Source organism: Physeter macrocephalus, chromosome 9, assembly GCF_002837175.3.
Source record: "Physeter macrocephalus isolate SW-GA chromosome 9, ASM283717v5, whole genome shotgun sequence".
In the NCBI taxonomy this organism is placed as follows: Eukaryota; Metazoa; Chordata; class Mammalia; order Artiodactyla; family Physeteridae; genus Physeter; species Physeter macrocephalus.
This window is the reverse complement of record NC_041222.1, coordinates 17,851,479-17,869,788: the sequence shown is the minus strand read 5'-3', so window position 1 is coordinate 17,869,788 and position 18,310 is coordinate 17,851,479. Positions and strand designations below refer to the sequence as shown.

The following is an 18,310-nucleotide window of genomic DNA, read 5'->3' as shown; positions in this document are numbered from 1 at the left end:
AATTACTTTTGTTATGTGTACATATTCTGGTTTTGATTTCCTGGACTAGATACCTAACTCTTTTTTAAAAAAATAAATTTACTTATTTATTTATAATTTTTGGCTGTGTTGGGTCTTTGTTGCTGCACGGGGGCTTTCTCTAGTTGCAGCAAGCAGGGGCTACTTTTCGTGCATGGGCTTCTCATTGCTGTGGCTTCTCTTGCTACAGAGCACGGGCTCTAGGCGCACGGGCTTCAGTAGTTGCGGCTCGCAGGCTCTAAAGCTCAGGCTCAGTAGTTGTGGCGCACAGGCTTAATTGCTCTGTGACATGTGGGATCTTCCCAGACCAGGGCTCGAAGCCATGTCCCCTGCACTGGCAGGTGGATTTTTAACCACTGGGCCACTAGGAAAGTCTGATACCTAACTCTTGACTCCAAATTTAGGGCTCTTCACCTCACCTATGCCACCTCACAGTAAAGCTATAAGAACATAGATCAGGGACTTCCCTGGTGGTCCAGTGGTTAAGAATCCATGCTTCTAATGCAGGGGACACAGGTTTGATCCCTGGCGGGGGAACTGAGATAGCACATGTCGTGCCCTGTGACCAAAAAAAAAAAAAGAAAGAAAGAAAGAAAAAAAAAAGAACATAGATCATAATATTAGCTAGCAGTTACAGATTTTCATGTTCCTTATATACATTTTTAAAAAATCCTCATAACCACAACACTGTAAATCAACTACACTCCAATAAAAATTAATTTAAAAAAATCCTCAGCAATCCTATAAGTATTTAATTATACTTCTTTTACAGATGTGGAAACTGATGCATGGAGCCCAAGGTCATCACTCAAAAAAGCAGGAGCTGGAAACTAGTAAGTAGATGTTCGCTGTTAGAGCTGGATTTGTCTTTATTATAAACATTAAATCAATAAATACTCACTCTGGGCTTCCCTGGTGGCGCAGTGGTTGAGAGTCCGCCTGCCGATGCAGGGCACACGGGTTCGTGCCCCGGTCTGGGAAGATCCCACATGCCGCGGAGCGGCTGGTCCCGTGAGCCATGGCCGCTGAGCCTGTGCGTCTGGAGCCTGTGCCCCGCAACGGGAGAGGCCACACCGGTGAGAGGCCCGCATACCACACACACACACACACACACACAACTCACTTAAAATATGCACCTTGAAAAATATCAGAAAGATACTAAGAAATAAACTTGTTCTGCATTCCAGACACTTAAAAGAACATGTAGCCAATGAGTAACTTTTGCGAAACACTGTTTTTAGCAGCTTGCTGGGAAAGCACACCCCAACGTAGTAGACAGGAGAGTGTACATATAGAGTCTCCTGAAAGGGCAACTCACATGAAATCTACAAGGGGTCAGTCATGGGTGATGGTTGGTGGATGCAGTCAAGCTAACCTTGGTGCTGGAAGTTATTACCCCAAATCTGTACTAGAAGCATTGAACTCTGGGTAAAGGCTGTTTGGGGAATCAAATGAATGTATGCAAGGATTTCAAGGTGTGTGCATTTTCAATAATGATTAATAAAACCGCACAGTTAAAATTTTTGTTTTTTACAAATTAGATAAACATTTGGTTTGGTCAGTCTTTATGATATAAAAGAAGTCTTGTGCTAGCAAAGTTTATTTGGGAGTTCTAAATCTTTTTCTTTCTAATTGCAAAAGAGAGAGATTCATTGTACAAATGTTTAAAAATCTAAGAAGCCACAGTGGAAAAAAATATATAATGTACCCATAATTACATCACCTAGAAAAAATTACATCACCTGGAAAAAACTACCGTTAACACTTTGATTATACTTTTAAAATTATTTTTCAATGCCTAGATGCACCCACACATGTTTACAAATATGGGATAGTGTTATACATATTGTTTTGAAATTTATTTTTCCCCTTATCGAAAAATCATGTAAATATTTCACTATCATTTAATATTTCTTACAGAATTTGATAGCTATATAACTTCCTATTACATAGATGAACATAATTTCTTTAACCACTCACTTGTTGTGGGTTATTAATGCCACAAGGAACTCCCTTGTGCAAAAGTTTTTGATGACAGTTATTAATATTTCCTAAGTCAATTTTAAAAAGTTAAATTCCTGGGTTAAAGACTTCTAATACATCCAGAAAGATTGAAACTTTTCGTATTTCCACTAACAGAGAACTAGAGGGTCTATTTTTCCATATCTTCAACAACTGAGAATTATATATACTCTTAACAATTGGGAAATATAAATATAGATATAGATACATATACAGTATATATTTCTGCTAATTTTTTAGGTGTAAAAGAGTATCAGAGCTTTCATTCACATAGTTGATGACGATAACCTTTTTTCATATGGGCCAAAAGAAAATTTCCTTTGATAGTATTTGGCAATATTTTTGAGACTGTATGGTATTCTAGATTTCAAAACATAACAGTAGAAATTGGGAGAACTGGACTTTAGTCTTCTTTACACTATTAGCATCAGAAGACCTTAGGTTAAATCATACAATCTCTTTGGTCCTAAATTTCCTTTTGTATATAAAATATACTCAAAATACTAACTCAAATCTTCCTATTGTCCCTGTAAAAAGCAAATTAAATTATCTTTGTGAAAAACAGATACTGTGACACAGTTTTATTAGCAATATTAATAAGATCTTCAAGACATATTTATAATTACCAGACACATAAAAGTGGGTTCTATCATTTAACTTTAAAATGTTTTGAAATACTAAAACAGATAATTGACAATTCAGTTCAAACAAAGCAGTCAAGTCCATCGTGTGTGTATATATGTATATGCACACACATATATGTATATATGTGGTTTTTAAAAATATATGTGGTTTATATACTTATATAACTTATATAAATCACTTATAAGTTCTACATTTCCTAAAATTTTAATAAGTCAATTTACTATTGACACGCTGGTATATTTCCTTTGAAAGTGATTTCTGAGTGTGTGCATTATGAAAAAAGAATCAGTGATCATAACTTTATGTCTAGGTCTTTTACCTAGCATGAGGCCATTTTTCTATTTAATTACAAAATCTTTGTAAATAATTTTAAGCTGCCTAATATGTCGTAGTGGAGATTTATTATTGACTAACCATTCCTCTTCTCCTAATCACAAGTTATTTTCAATTGTTTACTTTACCTCTATCATTTTTTTGTGTAAATCTTTTCTACATTTTTGACTGTTTCCTTAGGGTAGATTCTAAGAGGAGGAATTAAGGGAACAAAAAGTGTGAACATTTTAAGACTTTAAATATATATTGTTAAATCGCACTTAAAAGACTTGTGCTAATGTTTAATTCCTCTAAGTATATATAATGAAAAGGCTTACTTTGGGGCTATGCTAGCCACCACTAGACCATACAATTTTTTCTTAGGTTTTAAATTATAAAAGTGATTCCTGTTTGTACACAAAAAAATAACTCAAACACTTTCTTTTTCACCTTTCTCACTCCTTACCATTAAGAGTTTGGCATGTATACTATCAGACTAGTTTTTTAATCCAAAATCTTTTTTCTTTATTCTAATTTTAATAATGTACTTATTTTGATGTGTATTAAAATTTTATATATTAATAGCCCATTGGACTTGTGATTTCATTAGTCATATTACTTTTGATGGATCTAAGTTTTTTTTTACGTTCATTTAAAAATAATATATGTTAAGTAAATATGTTAAGTACAAGTAGTATGGAAGCATGTCAAAAAAAAAAAAAGAAATCTTGAAGGTGATATCAGAATGATAACTTTAGGAAACTGCGTGGAAGCATAGCTTGTAGAGCTGACTGCCTTTGACAAGCTCTGTGTTCCTGACTAGGTCACATCCCCTCTCTGGGCTTCAGTTTGAAGGCAAGTAGTAGGAATCTGGAAATACTGGTCTGTCTGCTAGAGGGGATACCTCAAAAAATAGACAATCTTTCAGTTGAGTCTTTCTTATGAATTTTGGTTAATCTAATCATAGTTGATCTAACACAGCTCTTTCTTCCTAAAAAGATCTTCTCTAGTTAGAATTTCATGTTAAATTATGAGGTAAGGCAAGACACTGGCTTTAAAATAAAATACCACAATTTTATTTTAACACAATATTACTTCCTACTAACTCTATAGTATGAACAAAGAAGTTCAAATTAATCATAGTCTCCTTATTGGCCAAAGTCCTGTATTGCTTTTGAGTGAGTAAATATCTAAAGTTCTATATAAATCCATATAATGGCATTTTAAAGCTAGTGGTTCCTGAAGTAGATCATGCATTTAGACTTTGACTCATCTTCTCTTATTCATCTTTGCATCCCTGGTATTCAGCTGAGTGTGGCATATTGTAGATGCTAAACAAATATTCAATGGTTAATGGACATTCTGCATGAATGGTCCATATTACAGTAACTAGTTTGATAGAACTGTAAATTTAACTTCTACCTATGGGCAAAAGACTTCAAACCAAATTTTTTTTAGAACATTGTTATTGAAACATCTTCTTTGGTACCCAAAGGTATGCATACAAAGATTCACACAGGGGAAGTGTAATATAAGTTATCGCAATTTCTCTTCCTTTGGGAGCTGTTCAGAATCATGAATTATCCACGTTTTTCTTCTTTCAGTCACTTCTCCCTAGGCGTGGACACTAGTCAACTAGTTACATATGTTTAGGTTTGGGTTTATGAAAATATATTGATTTTTCGGTAAGGGATCAGAAAGAAGGTGTGTTAGTGACTTCACTTTTTTTATATCTGGAGAGTCCATAATTATCCAATTTGAAGTCTTAAAAAAAAACTTTTCAAGGACTAGTCATTTCCAACAACAGTAAAAGATCTCAAAAATTCAAAATAAATAGCCCATTGAAAATAACTCAGATAGTAAAAAGACTATATTGGATGGCATGGGAAATTAGTTTTACATAGGAAGGAAAACACCACCAAGTTCAAGAGGTATGTGGTCAAATGTTTAAAGACGGAATAATTAAGACTTCTGAAAAAGCCATACTCTCTATTCATCTACTCTGTTTTGCTAAAATCATCAGCCTGAACAGTTTTCCAACTGGAATTTAGAAAGTGGGATTATCAACTGGAATTTTTTTTGGCATAGTTTTCAGGAAGCAGGACTTTTCCTTTTTTATATGATATAATGTAAATATTGAAACAATGACATTAAAACATCTATTCACTCTTGTTTCAGTTGAAATTCTATCTTTTTAATGTAGCCTCTGGACCAACTCTTCCTTCTTTCCATGATTCCTTCCTGTAGGGGATAGAAGTCCCCTTTCCCCCCATAAACACTTTTGAGAGGTCTGGGCACTTTCCTTTCCTAACCTTTAAAAACCAAAATGATTTATAGACTACCCCTATCCTGCTAGAGTTGGGCAAGTAAGTGGATCATATTTGCATGGGTCACTCTGATTGTAGGACTCCACTGTTTCTTGAACTAAAATTGCAAGATTTATTATTCTATTAATGCTCATAAAGTCACTCTTTTGATGAGCCATAATTTCCCTTTATGAGGAGTCTGTATGCCAGTCACCCATGATAAGGGAGAAGAAAGTCCAGACTTCCCACGTATTCATACTTCCTGGAACATTATCAAAGTCTTGAAATCCCATATGACTCCAGGGGAATAATGGCATAGGGTACAGTAACAAAAGGCAAATTTCACAGAGCCAATGAGTCCCCACGAGACTTGCCTCACATTGTTGCCTGTGTACAAAACCTAAGCTTTTCCATTTTCATTAAAAATTTTAGAAATTAACCCTCCTGGTGGAGAAGATAACCCAACGAGGCTTGTATTATCTTTGCGAATATTCTTAGGGAATGAAACAGCAGGAGGTGTGAACTTTCTCCTGTATATCTTAATGGTCCGCTAATGGCAAAGCATAATTACAGTTACTTAAGTGCCAAGTTTGTCAAGGTTTTCACTAAAACCTTCAGCCACAACACTTTCCTTGAGTGACCTAGCTTTTATTTATCCAAATGCTTTCCTATCATTTGAAAGAAAGCTACCCCCAATAAAAACAAGCAGGCAAACAAAAAGCCCACTCCCCCACCATGTTTATTTCTTTCATGTTAATTTCTTTCAATTATCTTAGATGGATAGTTAAGACACTTGTGACTTCAAAAAAAGTCGAAAAATTTGTGTATGGCCTCGTTAACTGAAATTTTAGCCCTCCACATTCAAAAAGCAGGGCTATGCGGGAGTTTTGCAATAGTTTGCTTCACGGCTTTGGTAAGTCAATTTGCTTCTAAACCAGAAGATGGTCTTCTACAGACTATCCTGTATTTGGAATGGAAACTCAGCCATTGTACCTTTCGCCCAAAGCACCCACTTGAGAAGCCCGAAAGCCACCTATCTCCCCCATCGGTCTCTGGATCTCCTCGCTGCCTTTGTCCCTTCTAGACGTGGAGGCTTGGAGAGGAGGTTTAGTTTCCAAGGATTGGAGCGTTTGAAGGGCGGGGCCATCTCCAAGTCCATCTCCCCTTTTTGTCCTCTCCTCCTGGGACGGGAGGGAGGAGCCAGGTCCCCCCGCGGCCGGTTCGGGAGCTCTCTATCACGGTCGCTCGAGGTGAGTCTGAAAGGGCGGCAGCCCGTTTAATTGCTGCGCAAGGTTAATTTCTTGAGTTCACCGCAGTCGGTCCGCCAGCCGCTTCCCCGGTCTTTGCCAAGTGGGTTTATGAGGTCTGAGGCGTGTTGGGGCGCGCTCACGTTCTCGCGAAAGGCTCCTCCCCAGGGCTCATTCCCCGACTGCGGGAAGCCCTTTGGTGCCCCAGGAGTCTTGGGTTTCCTCTGACCTCGTCGCTTCCTCCTCCCTCCGCACCGCCGGGTTCCCCGCGCCCCTGCCCCCCTGCCCCCGGGGAAGGGCGGCCCCCATCTTAGGACTTCCGACCCAAGCCAACCAGAAGGAACCTTCACGTCGATGAAGATTTTATCACAGCCTCCAAAACCCAGCAGTAATAGAAGCTTTCAACCTGAAATACGATTGTTACTTTCCCGGTGCAGAGCTTGACAGAAAAAAAGTCAGCTTTTTATTAAAGACAAAGAGGTAAATTATCAGCCGGGGCAGTGAAGGGACGGCGGAGACCTGGCGTGCTTCCTCTCGGTGCCACGAGGAATTTATGGGGGAGCGGCGGCCAGGGCTCAGACACCCCTGGGGTCCCGGGGGTGGGGGGGGGAGGAGCTCGGGGCAGGAGGACTATCCCCAGGTCCTTCCAGGCACCTGGACAGGGAGTCCTCCCAAGTCTGTTCAAAGCCAGGGTCATTTCAGTCCTGAACAGCCTTACCGTCCTCCTCTCTCCTTTCTTCTTTCTCTTCTTGCTTTGACTACTGTTTCCCTTTCGCCTCTGAGCTTTCGCCTCCTGGTTCTCCTCTCCCTACTTTTCCTCTTCCCTCTCCTCGCTTTGCCTCTCCCTCCCCCTCCTTTCTCCTCCACCGCACGCGTAGAGTGTCATTTATTTATTTATTTATCACCCCCGCCATCAACACCCTTTTAGGGCTCCCAAGCTTTTCAATGTGAGTGGGAGGAGAAAAGGGCAGGAAGTGTTGACTGGAAGGGGGTGAAATCGTGTCTCTGGGTGAGAGATTCTGCCCCGGAATAAACGATTGGGGAAAAGCTTGGAAAAGGATTCCGATCTGTTTATAAAACCCCGCTGTCTGGTGGGAACCAACTCCGCGCGCGTCTCCTCCTCCCCTTCATTGTGTGGGTTTACGGGGATATCTTCCCGGACTGTTGTTGGGTTTGCGGGGGAGGTAGTGAGTATTACAGAGGACAGTCTTGCCCTGGATCCTCCCCACCGCGCCTTCTCCACCGGATGCGCTCTCCCCAATGCAAAGGAATCCAGCAACATCCCCCAATTCAGACGCGGACAAAAGAAACTTTAATTAAGGTCTCTGCCCCGCGCGCTGCGTGTTTCTCTCTCCCGAGGCTGTTGATGTCCAGCTCGAGGATGCGAGAAATAGAAATGGTACAAGCAGCCCATGCCCTTGAACTTCAATTGCTCCTGACTTGCTATATTGATTTTTTTATACTGTAGGCACCACCCCCCGCCCCCTCCCCACCATCAAATTAAAGCCTTAGGAGACATTAGACCTAGTGAGAGAGGAGGGTAAACCCACTCCTTTGCAAAATAAATAGCTCAGAACGATTTGTGGGAAATTACACTAAATAAAAATTCAAGGTGTGAAGGCTTCATCTTGGCTCTCTTGTCTTCAACACCATGACACCTTATCATTAGGAGCTCTGATTGTTACTTTCCGAGCCTTTAGATGATCAGCCAGAAAGTGCAAGCAACGCGGGGCTGGAGAGTAAAGTTATTTAAGTAGGCTTTTTTTTCCCCCCGTTTTGGTGCGCCGTCAAAACACTTCACAAGTTAGGAAAAGAAAGTGGTGGTTCCGAGGTTCAGAATGATGGGTTCTTTCCTCCCCCATCCCCCCCCTTACCATATCAGAAAAGAAGTGAAATGCACAATGAGCCTTTATTTCGGAGGAGAAGACTTCAAAATACGTGTCAGTAATGGACAATTTGAGCTTTTCACTGGAGATACACCGCAAGCTGGAAAGGGATTAAAAAGCCCCACGTGGTTGATCTGGGTTTAGACTTGCAACCTCTAGTTCCCAATGTGTGTTCTTTGCAAAGATTGGCCTCTAGATGGATGCGTGCGAGGGACTCTCTGGGGCCGGGGCTTGGCGCCTCGGGCAGGGCTGATGGTGGGAGCGCTATGAGCGACCGGGCAGGGTCCTCACTGGGGGCTTCCTCTGCCGGCCGGGGCGGCCGGGCGCCTCCGGGACGCGAGCGCGCACGCCTCAGCCCGGCCGCCGCGCTCCTCGCACCGCCTTCTCCGCAGGTCTTTATTCATCTCATCTGCCTCTTCCCCTTCTCCTCCTCCTTTGCCTCCTTCTCCTCCTCTTCCTCCTCCTCCTCCACCACCACCTCGTCCTCCGCCACCGCCTCCTCTTGCGTCTCACTGGCCTGGCTCTGTGTTGCTCTGAGTGACAAAGACAATGTCCCAGCCTTAACTTTGCAACCACCTTGCCTCCTTCTGGGGATCAGCGGGGGGGGGGGGGGGGACGGCAGCAGCCGCAGCCTCAGCATCTCCTCCACCTTCTCCTGTTCTTCTCAGCTCTTGGATAATTCTTCCTTTTTCCCCCCTCCAGCCCTTTCCTCATTTCTTTCTTTCTTTCTTTCTTTTTTCTTTCTCTCTCCTGCGCGTTGTTGTTGTTATTAGAAAGGCTTCGCGCACCCCCTGGTGCTCCGGCGTTTTGTGTGGCAGGAGAAGATTGTCTGCCTTCTCTCTTTCTGTCTTGCTTTCTCTCTCCCTCTGGTTGCTCATTATTCAGAGAGAGACACAGAGGGAGGGAGAGGGAGAGAGAGAGAGAGCGCGCGAGGGAAAGGGAGAGGAGAGAGAAGAGGAGAGAGAGAGAGGGAGAGAGTGAGAGGGAGGGAGGGAGGGAGAGAGAGGGAGAGGGAGAGAGAGACGGATATCTCAGGTCATCTGCAGCTGCAGCGAGTCTGAAGAGCCGAGGAAGGCAGGGAAGATGGCGATCCTCCATTGCTGAGACCCGGCAGAAGCACATGAGACTCCCAAACAACTTCCACAACAATAACCCGAGCAGGAAGAGGAGAAAGAGAAAAAGGATAAGGAGGCGGTGGGGCTGGAGAACCCGAAACACCTCCCGGCGCCGGGACGCTTCTTCAGTAAGTTACTGCAATTAACCAGCACCTCGGGGTGGTCCGAGTGCTGCGGGGAGGAGAGCACGGGGTGGTGGAGGCACAAACGCGCTCATTCATTCGGCCAAGGAGGGTTGGTGGAGCGGGGAGGAGAGGAAGTCCCCTGCATGGACTGGCTGTTGGAAGAGAAGAAGCGAGAGAGAGAAGAGGAGGAGGAGGGGGGAAGGAGGAGGAGGAGGGAGAGAGAGCTGGAGGGGGAGGAGGAAGAGGAGGAGGAGGAGAAGCGAGGGAGGAAGAGGAGGAGAAGGTGGTGGTGGTGGCAGTGGAGGTGGCTGTGCTTTTCCTGCTGGCTGTTCCTTCTGCCGGGGGGGAGCGGAGCGCTGTGGCTTAATTAATTTCGTGTAGTTCTATGGAGAGAAGAGAAAATAAAAGATGAGTGAGGAGAGAGCTGGAGCCTTAGGACGGATGCTCCCGGTGTGGGCACAGGAGTAAGGGACAGAGAGGGGGGCGGAGGGCGGGAGTCGGGGAGACCTGAGCCGAGAGCCAGAGGGAAAGAGCAAGGGGCCGAGGAGGGAGCGCTCCCGGCCGCCCCGACCTGAGCGGGTTGACCTCTTTCTTTCTCTGTCCCTCTCCTTCCTTTCCCCCTCTCTGTCTGCTTGTCCCCAGCCCGATGGCAAAGCCGTGCGGATTGGCACCCCCCTCTTCCTCAGGTATTTGGCTCGCTCTCTCTCTCCCCGAAGTTGGGATGCGGGGTCGGGATGTGTCGGGGGGCGGCGGCGGCTGCCGGTGCTGCTGGTGAGCAGATAGGCGAGGAGCGGGGGGCGCCGGCCGGCTGGGGGGCGCAGGTTCAGGAGCAGCTGAGGAGCTGTCTCCAGGCTGGGGGTTCAGAAGCGTCTGGTGGAGGAGGACAACGGTTTCTGGAGAGGAGAAGCCATTACACACGCTTGGCTCTCCTCGGAGGAAGGGAGGAAAGACCCCAAGCAGGGGCCTGGGGGTCGCCTGACTCCTGGTGCAGTTCCCAGGGGTCTGTCCTCCTTCCAGGCGCAGGGGAAGCCGCAGCCGCCCACCAGAGGAGCAGCCCCTCTCTTTCCCTTTCTTTATCTCCCTGTCCTCCATTTGCAAGCTGTCTGCTTTGGTTCCAGTCCAGACTCCAAAACACAAAGCTTCTTCTCACGTTCATTCTCCAGGCTTTTCACCATTCCTGGAGGAACCCTCATTTTCTTTTCATTGTAGCTTCTAACCTACAGAGAGGGAGGGAGGCTGCCTGGAGTTCCTTTTATATTCCTCCCCTGCTGAAAAAAAAAAAAAAGTTTCATTTTTAAGCACGCGTCTGGGATGGGAAAAGACCAACCAGTTGGGGCTTTCTCCCAGGGCTCCCGGGGGGCTGTGTCTGAGTGTCTGTGTTGGCTGTTTGGTTTGCTTTGGTTTTGTTTCTGGAGGTGGCTTGCAGGATTTTTGAGGAAGTAACTAGTTTGGTTGAGAGCTGGGAACTGAGTCAGGTAAGCCCGTGTCATGTTGTAACTCCACCAGAAAATGGAGGAGAGCGGGTTTCCAGGAGACAAAGCTGAGAAGTGTTTATAAAATTATGGATGTCTCCATTTTGAAGCTCTGTTGGTGATGGCTGGAGGAGGAGGCTTGCCAGCCTTCTCCTTCTCCCTTTCCAGGGGGTGAATCTTGTGGTGGTTCCTCACTATCTGTTCATTATGCAAGGAAATGAAGGGCTTGGAAGGTCTGCTCACATTTTTCTCCCACCTAAGGAGTGCTTTCACAAGTTATGGAGGCGTTTGTTGCCAATTTAAAGTAAACTTTTGGAATTTTTTTTCTCTTCTTTTGAGTGGACCTGAGGGTTTTGACCTCCTTCGGGAAAGGCAAGGAAAACCTTAAACATTTTTCTACTGAGGTCTTCACACAACTTTAAGCTGCTCCAGGTCTCCTGCAAGTCACCAGGAAATGTGATTTCCTCATTGTGAAGATGGTGGTGGCCCTGAGCTGAGATTTTTGGAGTTCTGGGGCTTGGTTATCATCATGTTTTGATGCATTGCAAGACTTTATTGTCTGGCTGGGGTTGATTTCTGCAAAACAACAGCAGCAACAGCAAATCCTGCAAGATCTCAGAGGAACTCTAAGACGGGCTGACACCAGTTTCTTGAAGGTCTACATTTCTTTTCAGGATGCTCCATTTGTGTAATAGGCCTCCTTTTAGTTCCTTTGTTTTCCCTTTTCCCTTCCATTCTGCTGTTTTTTTTCTGTGTTCTCAAGTATTGTTAAGTCTTCAGAAATATCAGATGTCTTCTGAACAATGTCACTATGGAAACAAAATTTTAAAGTATTATGTCAGTTGAGAAAGCCTTCTGTCCAGGTAGCTTCACCTTTCTAATTGGGAGGAATTTATTAGTCTTAGAGGAAGACATTTTGTGAGGATGATTTGAAGAAAGGACCCAAACCTACCCAGTCCACACACACTGATTGGAGTTCTTCACAGATTAGTTCTAGAGAATGTATGTAATTGATCCAAGTAAAGAACTAAATCCTGAAATGCTTGAGGAATTTATAAAAGCCAACCATGAAGATGTTGCTTTTCCATTAGGTAAGGTAGCCATCTTGAGGATGAGGGAAGATGTTGGAAGAATTTTAGACGGACTCTTGAAGATAGGTGAGGAAAGCTCCACAGTGGAATGAAAACTTGGAGGAGATTCAGAACCAATTAATAATATATTGTAAGGAGGCTGACTGGACCTCGTTTTCAACTAAGGAGAAATATAGCAAGGTACCAGCTTCAACAGAAATAAGAACACATTGGTGAGCGACTTATACCAGCTTTTTTCTTGCTTTGCTTTCTCATTATGTGTCAGATTTGTGTGTGTGAAGTTCTTTATGCCCACAGTATTTTTGTGCAGATTGAGGTGGTTTTAGATTCCAGATGTAATTATATTCTGTTGAGTAACTGGGAGCAGTGTCATTCAGTAAATGCTCAGTGCTGTATATGACAACATCACATTTTTCAAACCACACTGTTGTGTCATTAATTGAGGGTTATTGTTCTTCTGAAAGGTGTGAAAGGAGAGGAGAAATACATGGTTTTTTAGCTGATAATTGTCCATGGTCAATGAAGTAAAACCCTGTTTTTGCAGACGAAGATGCATGGTTTTCAAGATTTACAGTTGATGTGTACGCTCATTTAAAAATACTTCTCTTCAGAGCTCTGCTTCTTTATTAAAAACCTAGGGCTCTCCAAGAGCACTTAAAAAAATCTTACTTGGACTCATACCTTTTCTTATTCATTTATTGAATGTTACTTTTTGATACCATTACTTTTGCTCTTAAGTAGAATGTCAGCAATGTTATATTTAAAATTACTAATGCATGTGTGTATTTGCTACATATTCAAACTCGGAAGTTCAGATGCAATGGGATAAAAAGAGTTATTTGGGGAAGTAGTTACCGGATAGTTTTGCATCTAATTAACCATATATGTCTATGTAAACATAAGTACATTATAGTTGATCTTGAAGCAAACTTCCATGATGTCTTTGTTGTTGATGTTGATACCAGGAAATCTGGTTAATTACTTCTTTCAATAGGGAAAAAAGCTGACACACTGGTTGCCAGTCTAGCAGCCATGTTTTTTGACTCCTATTTTTTACTTTGCAACCAAATATTCAGCCTTAGAGCTGAGGTTTTCTGGAGGGAAAAAATTAGGTATCTAAGAGGCATTTTGGAGTTTGAGAATGTGTTCTAACTGGTTACCTAAGAGACACATCCATCTCTGATGCTCTTCAACATGAGAAGTACCATTATATTCAAGACATGGTTTCTTGCATTTTTCTAGATATATGCATTTGAAATGGGACAAGTATTTAGGATAAACCACTATGAGAGAAGTAAAAAGTGTCCAATGGAACCTTCTCATTTGCTGTCAAAGCTCAGAGATCCTTTTTGTTTTTGAGACGTCAAGTTGATGAGGCTCATTAGGCAAGTTTTTACCTAATTTGCTCTAATATATCACGGAGAGAAATCATTCCGGAGAAGTGTATGTGAGCTGTGATGTACACTGCCATAAAGAAGATTCTTGTTGGGTCTTCGGAGTCCATAATCCTTCTCATATTAGATTTATGTCCATCTAATTCATTGATCGCATTCCTCCAAGATTTGTTCTTTTCCTTACTCTTTGGAGTTGGAGACAACTTTTAGATGAAATAATTATTTTGTATATATATGTGTGTATATATATATATATTTTTTTCTTTCTAATGAGTCTTCTGGAAGACAGTAGGGGAAAAAAAGAAATCCAACTGTACGAATGGACTTTAAAGTACTTGTGGTCAGTTTTCCTGAAAGGAAAGAATGGTAAAGTTGCCTTGGGAAAGAGTCCCGTTTTCAATGTGATGGAGTTTAATAGGGTCTAGTCTACCTTGGATTCTTTCCTGGTATTGAGATTTCTTGGTTAAGGTAACCTTACTTATCTTCTTTGTGGTATGTGCCTTTATCAGACTTATAGTTCACTGCCTCATGGGACAGAACACTGACAAAGCTGCATTGACTGTTTCAAGTTGATGGCTGGGGAATAGAGAGGCTAATTCACAATGAATGCCACACTCACAAATTAGGAAATATATAAATAATGAGCTAAGATTGGAAAGGACCTGACATGGGTGTATGATTGGATATTGGTATATGGAAACTAAGAAATTCAGAAGAAGTGGGGGAAATATTTCCAGTGTCTATTACTAAAATCTAGTGAGCTGAAAAAAAAAAAATCAAGTGTCTGTGAGAAAGTGTGTGTGTGTGTGTGTGTGTGTGTGTGTGAAAGCAGGCATCTTTTGAAGTTCACATATTTAGGAAGTTGGTGGCTTTGAGGGAAACATTAGCTGGGTGTTGGTGACCTATTAATTGATTATGAGCAAACAGAGAGGAAAGTAGATAATGTTAGAAGAAAATTCCTCTTCTTGTGTGATATGCCAAGACATCTGGCAGATGTTATGTTGGGCCCTAAGGAATGGACAGTTTAATTTTAGCCCTAGCAAGGAAATGGGAAGTTCTAAGCTCTTTTAATAGCACAAGTCTTAGTTTGGGGAAGGTTGCTTAAAAAAATAAGAAAGGAAAAGAAAAGAGGCATTGATTGTATTATGAAAGAACTCTGGGGAACATCGGAATTAAGCTGAGATTTTGGGGGTTATGGACAAATATATTATTTCCCAAGTAGAAATTAACATAAAAATCATTTAAAAATGGACTACTTGGTAACACCCTAAATGATGAATATTAAGTATCTGATAGTCACCTTTCAGAACTTTTCATTGAGAAGCTAGTTTTTTTGTGCCTTAGAGAGATCATCTCCTTCACATCTGCCCCTCCCCCTGCATTGTACTGAGGAGGAAACTGGCACAGAGACCTGAGGTGACTTGCACAGGTCAGAAAGTTCATTTGTAGTAAAGCCAGGCCTAGAACTCGGGTCGGCTGACTCCCAGTCCAGTGCCCTTTCCACTGCCCTACTGCCCATGATTGTAGCGGTTTGTGAAACACCAACTCTCCTCTCCAGAGTGTAAGGCTGTCTGAGAAACCCTGAAATCATACGCTAGTGGGGCAGGAGTACTGATTTTTGTTAGCTGAGTGTAGCATGTTGGGGAGCGTGGGGCTGAGCATGGTCGTTCATAGAAGTGATACGCTCCAGAGGCCATTTCTGTTCGTGGGACTTTTAGCTCTTGGGTCTGTAGCTGTGATTTTCTTCCAATTGTCCTCCTCTCTGTAGTTCTGTCATCCAGGGCTGGGGAGTCCTTTTCAAATGCCCTTCTTTGGAAGTTTGTCTGGGTCTACTGCAACTTACCAAAGTGCCCACAATTGGACTCTGACGATTTATTTTGCAACCTGCTACAGATTTCAATTGGCTTCTTGCAGAGATGCCATTTTGTGATACTGATGAATGGCCAAGAGAGTGAAATCCAGTCTAAGACGATGACTGGTGGCTTCCCAGTGTTCCAGACTCATCCAAAAATGTGCCCTCCATGTATCTTCTTGAGGCCCAGTTCTCTCTTGCAGAAACAGCACGTGCAACATTTAACCATGAGAGAGGGATGGGACAGTACTTGAAGAAGGGTGATGACAGGTTTCCATTTCTGATTCCTCTTGGACAAGTGAGAGTAACTTTGTAAAGAAGAAGAGTGACGTTTGGAAGTTTCCACATTTTCTAAGCTTCTTCCAAACGAAAGCATAAATTCTTAATCCAGGAGGCAGTCTGGAGAAGGTAGGGCTGGATGTCGACTTCTGGCAGAAACACAGTTAACGCTATAAACAGTTGGACCTCAGTGTGGCATTCCTCCAGATGAGTTGACTGTCGAAAATAAAATGTTCCAGAAGAACTGGGAGAACAGGAAAGAAGTTAAAACAGCATGGTTTGCATGCCAGTACTGAGGAAGGAAAAAAAAAAAAAAAGTGGGGGGGGGCATTGGAGAGAAGATAATCCTAAATGGAACCGTCTCTGGGATTTATAAAACCTAGGAGGAGAAGTTTGCAAGTGAAGGAAAATGGATTTTTGTGAATTTAGGTTGCATTGACATTTTATTAGGAAGCTCTTTTGAATCTTTTGTCCCCTTGAACTTTGTTTCTGGAGAACTGCACACACTGAGCAATTGGATTTACATTTTCTGCTCAGAAATGCTATTGTAAAATGTATCTGCTTTCTAAGGGGTCCTGTCCTTATCAGTTGAGGCATACATAGGGTTTGTAGTCTTGGGATTTGTGGTTCCAACACCAAGTTGGATTTTTCAGGGCTTGGAAGGACAAGAGGCAGAGTAGTGTGGGCTGAGAGGTTACCCATATGGTTCACCTACAAGTGCATTGTCTTTTAATTCTGGTGAGCACATGACTTGGTGTCTTCAAAGCATTCTTGCCTAATTCGTAGCTGGAGAGGGTTTTTTCCTTGCGTTATTCTTGGAGGGAAGGTTTCTTTTTGTGCCGGGTCATGGGTATTTTGGTATTGATTTCCTTGCTTTCATGTGTTTGCTTGTTTAGTTCACTGCATGTTGCTTCTGAATATTAAGAAAACACTTCTGCCGGCTCTGTCCACAGCTTACCCCCAACTTCATTGAGAGAGCAGAGCCTGCTCCAGAGGGTGAAGGGAAGGTGGGGAGGTACTTATGTGTTCAAAAAATAAATCCTTGAAGATGAAGACTGCTTAATTCAGAAAGTTACTTGCCAGGCTTTCGAGTAGACTTTTCACAAAGACCATGCAAGGAGAGATGGGGAAAATTCCACAAGCAACCAGTGGGTCCTGATGAAAATGTGTTAGGATCACTTAGTAGGAAATTAAGCATTTGTCCAAGGTTAGTAGGCAAGACTTATCTTTGGATTCAGATTGGTCTGAGTACAAAAGGAGCTCGAGGCCCCAGCGAGACAACTGTGTCAGAAGTAATGAAGCTGCCACACAGCCCAGCTGGGGAAGGCCAGTTCGCTCCCTAAGCCCTCGTCTGGCCAGTTGAACCAGAACACGAGCTAAGGCCTTCACATTTTGGAATTCTTCTCTTCCCTGTTCAGATTTAAGAAGGGAAAGTCACTGTCCTTCAGTTTTGCTCGTGTCAGCTGAGTGCTTTTCTCTTGAGCTGGTAAATGCCAGAGAGGGTGGGGGAGAGGCAGGGTGCTGATCTCCTTTGAGGGAACATTCTCCCTTTTAACGGGACAAATGTGCCTATACCGTTGTACTTATTAGGCAGAAAATAATTGTGTAGTGGCACAATGTGGGGTACTTGAAAGATGTTTGCTGCACAAAGGTTCCAGTACTCACCTGCAGATTAAGAAATGGGTTTCTAAACCATCTCATTTCTATTGCTAATGAAAAGCTTTGGAAGGCACCTGTGAATCAGTGCTCCAGCTGCTATCATGGTAGGGGAAGTTAGGCCTTGAAAGGATACACGGATTAGCCCATCAGAAAAGCAAACAGTAGCATTTTTCAGCACAAGTAGAAAATAGGGTTGTTAAGCTAACAGAAAAGTAAGCTAAAGCATTGCCATAATTACGTGGTGGAAATCTGCTGGGATGGAGAGACTGCTTGGATGGGAGAAGGAAAAGGAGAAGAGAGGCAGGAGAATGATTGACACGTCAGAAGAGAAGAGGTCTCTCCACTGGGAAGAGCCTACAGGAAGAAAGGCATTGCTTTTAAGAAAACAATAAAGCAAGTGAAAAAAGACCTTGTAATTTGGTACCTATTGCATGTGAAATATGAAGACCAGTGCTCAGACCCACATTCTTTGGTCAGTTCTTATTGTAAAACATAGAATTGGGCTTGGGAGACAATTTATGTGACTTTGGGGTTACAAATACGGCGTTGCTGCTAAAGGGCAGATGGAAACTTGCAGGAGCTGATTAAGTAAGTAGAGTTAGGTGGAGATTTTCCTGGAAAAGGAGCAAAGTAGAGAAGAGAGCACAGCAGAAAGTAGTTGCATTATTAATGGGCAGAACATGTGATAGTCCTTGCTAAGGTTATCCATAGAGCTTCTCTACCTGCGCCCTGGGTGTTAGAAGAAGTGAGGAACAAAGATGTGCTTACTTCAGAGGGGAAAGGCATAGACCATGATGACTACCTGTGTCCAGTTTGGAATTAAGCCATTTGCTGGAGCCGTGCATCACAGGCTGGTCTGTCAATCCAATCTTGGCATTTTAAAATCC

The 18,310-nt window shown here is 42.9% G+C and overlaps 1 protein-coding gene across 13 annotated transcripts in view; it reads left to right on the top strand.

The window, feature by feature from the left end:
- Nucleotides 1-6,454: 6,454 nt before the first annotated feature.
- The window catches only part of ZNF462 (zinc finger protein 462), a 161,923-nt gene continuing 150,067 nt past the window's right edge, over nt 6,455-18,310 (top strand). For 2 of the 13 annotated variants that reach the window (XM_028493713.2, XM_028493714.2), the window contains exon 1: nt 8,417-9,679. The gene's annotated coding sequence lies outside the window, so the exon portion shown is untranslated. Of the gene's footprint in view, nt 6,554-6,619; nt 7,031-8,415; nt 9,680-10,318; nt 10,363-12,239; nt 12,452-18,310 lie in introns of those variants that run through there. The other 11 variants (XM_028493708.2, XM_028493705.2, XM_007102431.4 and 8 more) reach the window with 10 other exon arrangements.